We start from the raw sequence: 9,847 nt of genomic DNA, 5'->3' as shown, positions 1-9,847 counted from the left end.
TTATTTTATTTAGAAGTATTATAGTAAATCCTGCACATTTTTTGTATTGGGAATGAGAATAAACAAAATGCGTCGTTATTATTGCGTCGATGTGTTCGCCGCATTTTTCGCATTAATTACTTGCTCGCATTAATTTCATGATTTACAGTATATATATATATATATATATTATGTATATACCGGTATATGTATATATATATATATATATATATATGTATGTATATATGTGTGTGTGTGTGTGTGTGTGTATGTGTATGTGTATGTGTATGTGTATGTGTATGTGTATGTGTATGTGTATGTATGTGTATGTATATGTATATGTATGTATATATATGTATGTATGTATGTATATATGTATATGTATATATATATATATAATTTTAGAATATTGACCCCTCTTTAGCGCTATCTTGGGGGGGGGGGGGGTTGCTGCTTTCGAATGATTTTTAAAATTACGCTTTTTGGTAATAACATTTATTTGATCCATCCCGTGAAATAAACTGCAGACCCACGCACTTCGGTTTCAGATTCACTTGAAATTTGTAACAAATATGCCTCTGAATTATGGGCTCTGTATTGCAAGTAGTTTATAAGATTTGGTAATTTTTGCAAACCATGGTAGCCCCGTGTAGTTTTAAGTCCCATTATCCCAGCAAATAATGTACATAGATATCTGACATTTTGTATGGGAACTGCATATACATGTTATAAATGTCTGATAACAGATATATAGGAGACTGGTAGTTTTCAGTAGTCATAGTGAACATGGGCGTAGGACCCGTGCCTGGAAACCCCATCACCAAAACAATGTGGATAAACTGTTAAAATTCCGAAACTTGTCTCATTTTATAGCTAATGGTATGTTATTTATGTGTACCATATTTGATTATCCATATAGAAGTCTTTCTTTGAATATTTATTTTTTTAAATTATGCATGTTAGCACTCGTGAAGCATTGGGATGGACTTGATAGCGAAACAAAAAACAAGAACATAAATGTGTGTGATACTGAATGTAAAATAGTGGGGGGTTTTGTGTCTTAAAAAATGCCTGTTCATGAGATAAAATGGCATTTTAACTGATAAAGATTCTTCAGTTGTCTCAAAGTCTTCGATTTAACTACTGAAAACTACCAGTCTGGGGCCAGTTTCACAAAACATCGTAAGTTTACGTCTGCGACTAGCAGTTATACCGGGCATACGTATATATACACGTGTTTGGCATCTATTGCACACGGACATTACGCCATTACGGAAAATGGAGCATTTTAATGACAAAAGAAAATGAAATACGTGTTCTTCTAACTGTATTTGTTGTACCGTTAGTAGTAATAAGAATTGTGATTTAGTCGTAGATTTACGTTTACGTGCAAAGCTAGGCTTACAATGCTTTGTGAAGTTGGACCCTGCTATATATCAGAACTTATAATCTTATTCATGTGGATAGTTGAGGAATATTTCAAGTGCATGTTATTTGTACCTACTAAATGTCACAACAGAATACAGCTGCTCTTAATAGTTTAATTTTTACAAAAGACCTTCTATATTGATAAACGCATTATTTCCCCTTTGGGAGCAGAACTGTCTTTTCCGCGCGCGCGCGCGCGTGTGTCGTCCGATCCCCCCCCCCCCCCCCTTCCCCCCGTTATGGGCCAGCTGATCATGGAATCGCTTTTTTACGCAACAGTAATACCAAATATATACACAAAGAAAAATGTTAAGTACCCCTAGATGTAATTAGTACTGAAATAGCCCCATTCGTAAAAACTGCAAATTACGTGACGAATATATCAATAATGGTGTTCCATTGAAATAATAGGAGAGTACAATGACAACTGCGACATCCCACAACAGAACGACATGCACATGCATAATGCCACCCATGCTTTGCTCAAAATGCAGTATCAATACACTGCAATTGTTGCCATTTAACATCACTGTCTTGCATTGTTGAAGTTTAATCGTTGAATATGGCACGTCGACGATTATCAGAGGCCCAAAGATGGCGTATTATTGGTATGCATGCGACTGGCATGACCTTCAAAAGTATAGGACGTCAACTGGTATATTATTACACCATAATCAGCAGACCGATATGAAAACACGGGCGTACCAGTGCTGTAAAGGATCTCCCACGGTCAGGGAGACCGCGCCTGACGTCACAGCGCGAGGACAGGGCCCTGCTTCGGCTCGTACGTCATCAACCCTTTGCTACGTCTCCTGTTCTGAAGAGCCAATGGTTACCCAATAGACGGATGTCAGCCAGAACAGTGAGGACTGAAGGCCAGAAGGGTCATCAAGCGTCCCTCTCTTGCTGATCATCATGAGAGACGCCGTTTAGCGTGGTATTTGGCCCAGAGAGGTTGGAATCAGAGGTCCTGGTGAATAGTCTATTGGTCCGAAGAAAACCGGTTCCTGCACCATGTCACAGATGGCCGATTGAGAGTTTGGAGACATAAAAATGCTGCCTACACACCCAGGAACATACGACCAATGACCTTGTATGGTGGAGGTTCAGTAATGGTTTGGGGTTGCCTATCACATGATTGTAAGCTGGATCTTGTCACCATCCAAGGCAACCTCAATGGTGATCGGTACATTCGTAATGTCCTGCAACAAATTGTTGTGCCGCATTTTGACAACCATCCACTCTCCACCAGACCTCTGTACATGGATGACAAAGCTAGGCCATATCGTTCCCGAGCAGTAACAGTTTTACTCCAAACTGAAGCTGTGACGACCCTGCCCTGGCCGGCCATGAGTCCTGACCTAAACCCACTAGAGCATGTTTGGGACATCTTGGGGCGTTGAGTACAAGCAATGACCCCACCTGTACAGACTCTGGCACAATTAGAGGCAGCTCTTCATCGAGAATGGCAGCAGTTGTCCATGCAGCAGACTAGACGACTTACTGGAGGGATGAGACGAAGGGTGGAAGTTGTCATCCGGGCACGTCGCGGGTTTACCCGCTATTGATAATTTGTATCATGAATGTCATCTGTGAACTTCAAATGACATTTTTCATCATCAATCATGATGTTGACTTGTGTTTTTAACTCTGCACCTCCATACTTATTGTGCCTCAGTTTTTGGCTCAAATACAGCAGAATCATGATTAAAATTTCAAAATTGGATACACTTCTTATGTTTTCTTACTGTCAAAGATGTATTCTTGCAAAACACATTTGTTTTTCCGAGGTTATGTTATCAGGCTTTCAACGCCAAACCTCGTGAGACAAGTCATTGTGAAAAATACAGGGGGTGCCTAACTTGTTTCTTTGTGTATATATAAAAAAAAGTAAAAAGTAAAGTTTATTTTATTTAACGACGCCTCTAGAGCACATTGATTTTTATCTTATCATCGGCTATTGGACGTCAAACATATGGTCATTCTGACATATTTCTTCAGAGGAAACCCGCTGCCGCCACATAGGCTACTCTTTCCGATAAGCAGCAAGGGGTCGTTTATATACACTTTCCCACAGACAGGACAGAACATACCACGGCCGTTGATGAACCAGTTGTGGACCACTGGTTAGAACGAAATATATATATATATATATATATATATATATATATATATTAAGTTTAATAAATTATTGAACTCCAAGAAAGCTGGTGTCCTTAGAAAACTTTCTATATTTCTCAGTTTAATTATGTATACTTTCAAATCCTCTTGCGGATATTCTGTGTATTTCTTTGTGGTGTGCATACAGAATGTCAACGGACAAAATATTAGCGGTCAAAATGTCAATGGACAAAATGTCAGTGGTTAGTATGTCAACGGACAAAATGTCAATGGTTAGTATGTCAACGGACAAAATGTCAGTGGTTAGTATGTCAACGGACAAAATGTCAATGGTTAGTATGTCAACGGACAAAATGTCAATGGACAAATTATTGTCAACCATTAATGTGGTATCTCGATCAAATTATCAACCTCTGTGTGTTTGTGTGTGTATGTGTGTGTGTGTGTGTGCGTGCGTGTGTGCGTGTGCGTGTATATGTGTATGTATTAGATTGGGGAAATCGAGTTCTTTGTGCATTACAAAATTTGGAATAATTAGAGGATGTTTCATTGTTGGTTGTATGGATGATTTGCCATTTTGATAAAATAATTGAGTTACTGGTATCTAAAAAAGCAAAATTCCATCACGTATGTTCTGTTGTTGAGAAAAACATATACATGTTTAGTGCTGTCAAATGTATGCAGTGTTTTGATTGGTCAAATGAAAGGTTATATAATAGTAAGTTTTCTTATGTAAATTATGTAAAATCAGAAAATTGACATTTTGACCTGGGTAGCACTTTGATAGTTAACATTTTAACTGTTGACATTTTTACCACTGGCATTTTGACCGTTGACATTTTGAACATTGATTTTTCGACCGTTGACATTTTGACCATTGACATTTTCACGCGGTTTAGCAAGCCTTCGCAACTTGTATAATATTAAGGCACATAAGCTAAACCACGTGAATTTGGAGCATCACGTTCGATCTGTTATATGTTTCTGAATTAAAAGTTGGAAAAAACATTGCTGTCTTTCTCCAAACAATGTTTGTTTGTTGTTGTTGTATAATAAGACATTTATAATACACCTGCGATTTATTGGCACCTGAATAGCAAAATTACCCAAGTTGCGAAGGCTATGGTGTATGGACAACGTAATAGCGATTTTCAAGTTTTCAAACATAAATTTGATTAGCAGAAACCTATCAATGTTTATAAATGTGTGGATGTATTCGTCTCCCTCCTCCATTAGACAGTAACAGATGTTTTAATTCAGAAACATATACCCCTCCCTCCAAAAAAAAGACAAAAAAAGACAATACGACCATATTTATTTCTGTATTAATATAAAGCTTTGGGCGGGATGTAGCCCATTGATAAAGCGCTCGCCTGGCGACTGGTATAGCAAAGGCCGTGGTATGTACTGTCCTGTCTGAGCATATAAAGGGATCAATGGGTAGACTGTAAGGCACTATATCGTCTTCTCTGTCATTAACCACTAACAAGCAATTTTAACCAGTCCTGGGCAGACAGCCCAAATAGCTGAAGTGTATGCCCATGGTAGCGTGCTTGAACCGTAACTGGATTTAATCACGAAAATAAACACTGAAATGAAATACAATAACTACGATAACGCACTTGTGCGAGAATTTTTAACAGTTTTGTTTTCAAATTTCTAGATCTTCACTCTGTATTCCATTCACACCACTAGAGCACATTGATTTACTAATCATTGGTAAACATTTGGTAATTTTGACATATAGTCTTAGAGAGGAAACCCGCTACATTTTTCCATTAGTAGCAAGTGATCTTTTATATGCACCATCCCACAGACAGTATAGTACATACCACGGCCTTAGGTATACCAATCTTGGAGCACTGGCTAGAACGAGAAATAGCCCAATGGGCCCACCGACGGGATCGATCCCAGACCGACCGCGCATCGAGTGAGCTCTTTACCACTGGGTACGTCCCTCCCTGCAATATCAACACCAGGAACAACACCAGGAACAGTGCTAATTAAAATAAATGACCCCCCCCCCCTCCCGCACCCAATACACGCACACAATTTCAATAAAATTTGTTTCAAAATAGGATCGTTTGTGTGGACTCAGTCTGTTACGGTTTATTGACAATATCTGATGGAAAAGGTTGAACAACGAGCTAAATTTGAAGTGATTGTTGAATACTGAATATAAAACTATCCTTTGTTGTCAATAATATTGTCTGTGTGTGTGTTGTGAGTGCTCGTGTGTGTGTGTGTGTGTGTGTGTGTGTGTGTGTGTGTGTGTGTGTGTGTGTGTGTGTGATGGTGTAACTATTACTTAGCGTCAGCCATATCTAGGATATTTATCACAGTTCCTTTGAAGTGCCTTACAAAATAAGGTACCTTATTAATTTGTCTATTGAAATTGAAAATCAACAATTATAGGCCATTGTGTGCCGTATTATAGTATCCGTCATATATAGAACATTTAATATATTAAGCTTATGGTTTGACGAACATTTAACGTCAAAACAAGCTGTAAGTGTTATCAAAATCTGCAAACCCTGCACTCTCAGCTTTGTGTTCTAAATTCTTTAGTGCAGGAGGAATGACCCATTCAGTGTTTAAGCAACTGTACGAAAGTCTCGTTGAGCCAGTCTTACTATATGGTTCAGCCATTTGGGGCTAGTGTGGACATGGTGTAGTGAACACAGTTCAGAACAAAGCTTGTCGTTTCTTCCTGAGCTCTGGGCAGACAAGTTCCAATGTGGGGACATGGGGTGGCGTGCATGTGTAACGAAGCGACGAGATGAGGTATTCAGACAATTATTCAAGTTGGAAAACATTGCAAACGAGCGACTATTGTAAAAAAAAAAAAAAAATAATAATAATAATAAAAAAAAAAAAAAAAAATCACATATGGTCTAGGCGTCACCCTAAATCATGATCTAAACGTATTTTAACTTTCGCAAAAAAAGAAGGTATTAAATTAGAATTAGAGTTGGCCAAGTCAGTCAAATTAGCATTAAAATCAGTTAAGGTTATTTTAAACAGAACTGATGAACAAGAGTGGTTTCGTGATTTATGGAACGATAAGAACCATATTAATGGAAATAAAATAAGATCTTATAGACAATTTAAAAAAGACTTGTGTCCAGAAATATATACACATGTAATGATTCCCAGACCACACAGGAAAGTTTTATCAAAATTTAGAGCTGGTAACCTCCCTTTGTCTGTTGAAACGAGAAGATATAACATACCTCCGATTCCTTTAACAGATCATGTTTGTTTATTTTGTACAGATTGTGTGGAAGATGAATTGCACTTTTTATTGTGATGCCCAATATATGAATATATTAGATGTGTTTTAACTGTACATATGCTTTCTTCACATGAACATTATAACACACATTCCTTAAATGAAAAACTAATTTTAATAATGAATGATGACGCGCAATCTTTAGTTGCTCGTACCTTATATAATATGTTCCAAAGGCGCAAAAGCCATCTTAATTAAATACATATTTATTTATTTCATTTTTAAATAATAATTAATTAGTATTGTAGCGTATTTGTAATCTTTTTATTCATCATTTCATTTTATTTTTATTTTTAAATGTTTTAAATATTAAAATAGAATTTTAGACGTGCGCGTGTGTTCATATACATGTATATGATTAATGAATGGAGGTAAGAGACTAAAGTAGTTTCGGAAATAGAATTGAAATGATTTTCGTCGATTATTTCTTTCATATTAAACTGACGAGTAAATACTGTGTAAATATCTATTTAATGATACTCTACCTAATTCAGCATTTCCTTATTTGGGCTCTCATTGATGTACAAGGTGGTGTTTACTCTTGAAATTCTGTGATCTTTATTGGAACAAACTATAACACATTTTGATCGATATGTGTCAATTTCTTTGTTATTGCAATTGTGACGGAACATGCTCTTAATTTTGTTTTCGCCTGTGGCGATATTAATTGTTTTAGAGGGCCGTGTGCAGTTCCAATATGCACTTAAGCCCAGGTGGGCACTTTGTTACGTAATACCTCTGCGCGACGGTGGTCGTGCTGTTTTCAATACACACCCAGACCAGATGCGGAGGCCATGTGGCCAGTAGTTACGTAATACCTCCGCGAGTGCGGTTTTTACGACCGTGATTTTGGCGACTAGGCGTCAGCAAGTCTGGCCATCTAAGGAAAATTGTCGTCTTGGTCGCTGTGGAAATATCACTTGTAGGTATTCGGTGCCGCCTTTTATCCCCAGGCGATATTCGGCTTTTATAATAAATAGCTAGGGTTTTAGAGATATGAGGGACAAACATAGGAAGGCTCCCAGGGAACGTTGTCCGTCCGGACAGGTAAATATCTTATTTCTTAATCTTAACCTTGATGTGATTAATGTGACTTTAAATATTTTAATACTGTATTATACCAATATATTTAGACAGTGTTTCCGGTAATCTGACGAAGTAAACTGTAGGATTCATTGTTCTAAAATTATTAAAGCTTAACCAGTCATCCTAGAGGACCTAGGTAAACTGTAGGTTATTGTCTTTATGGTGATATGTACCAGTATTAATTCTGTATTACAAGGTTACTGAATGAGTAGTTAAGGGTTAATTAAAAATTAACCAGTTAGGAATAGAGTGTAATTCCCCGGGCAGCGTTTCTCAATTATCACACGTGTGGGTGTTGTGTCACGGTGAAGTGATTAGAATATTGTGTAAACTAGACATCTAGATATTAACTAATTAAGTGATCAGTTCTGGGTTGTTATTATTTGTTGTTGTTAATTAACTACTGCGGCAGTACATTTGTCAGCGTAGTATTAAGACAGATTCCAAAGTGTATTGTGTTTTTGTTGTGTTTTCTAGTGAACTAAACGTGCTATAATAATACATACTTTACATAAGATCTTATCTCTGATCATACCTAGACGAGCCACGCGGGTATAACTGCCCGTTACAGAAAGATCTAATAAATATACAGTTAGGAGAGATATTTGGATAATCGTGTTTCATTCAGTATTGTAGGATCCCCGTGACAGCAATATATGAGGGACCGTCTCTGATGACCAAGAAGCCATTTACATTACATCAAACAGAGCTACCTCCAGTAACAAAAATACAAAACAATAGTTTCGAACATAATAACAGCTAGGACAGGCTCGGACATGTAGAGACTAAACGCGAACAACCGTGGCGTTCTGCAGAATTGTCGCCATACGAGTCACCGAAAAAAAATGTGTCGCCAAATGTCAGCCGAACAAAATGACGTGGAGACAAGGCATCTTGCTAAAAAAAAATCCAACCTGGTGGTGTAGGCTGTCGAAACGACAAGCGTTCTAGCGTTCAATCAGTTCCAGTGGCCGCATACATCCCAGTAGAAATTAATAAAACGTAACTGTATATTATTTTTACACTAATCCCAATAAATGAAATGTCACAAAAGTGCATTCTTTAAATTGAAAGGAAAACGTCGGTACTAATACAATTGAAAATCCAATTAAGAAAATACTTTAAAACTTGAATTGTTTTCTTAAAATATATTACTTTTATACAAATATGCTTATTTCGTTTACTGGTTTGCCATTCAAGGGAAATTAGTCTTCAAGTATGATTCAGTACTATGGAAATTCATGAATCCGGACACTTTTAGGAAAAAACACCATCCGGACAAACGGAGTTCCACACACACACACGCGCGCGTGTGCGCGCGCACGCACGCACGCAACAAAATTGAAAATAATCGATTACGATTGCGAATACATGATTACAATCATGAGTACATTTCCACAAATATACACACATAGTGAAATGATATTATCAAAATGAAATTATTCACTTTACTTCACAGCCATGCTGATTTCATTCATTGAAAGACATAATTGATAATTTTCGATTATTTATTAAATGATTTCAAAAATGTATGAACGTATGTAAAATGCAGGGGAGGGAATCAGTTTCCAAAACAAGATTTATTATTCTTAAAGTTAGATTATTGACGAAAAGGTACCCATAACCATAGATGTAATTATTGTATCAATGCATAAAATATACATTATTTTTGTGTTATTGAACTAAGCCATAATTAGTAATTGCAAACTGACTGATCACTGCTACCTGTTGCTTTGTATTGTTCGCAGAATACCATTTATTATCATCTACAAATTAAAATAACGTATTTTTGTTGAAAAGTAAGCAAATAAATATATAATTAAACTGATATCTGCATACATGCACATGTATATATGCACAAGTTGCTCACTGAATTTAATTGTTGACACTTTAAAAATGACTATTATTAATCAATCGATTTTATTAACAAGGCTTTGCAGT

The sequence above is a fragment of the Gigantopelta aegis genome, chromosome 15 (genome assembly GCF_016097555.1).
Source record: "Gigantopelta aegis isolate Gae_Host chromosome 15, Gae_host_genome, whole genome shotgun sequence".
Classification (NCBI taxonomy): Eukaryota; Metazoa; Mollusca; class Gastropoda; order Neomphalida; family Peltospiridae; genus Gigantopelta; species Gigantopelta aegis.
The sequence above is the reverse complement of the archived record's forward strand: the minus strand, read 5'-3'. Positions refer to the sequence as shown.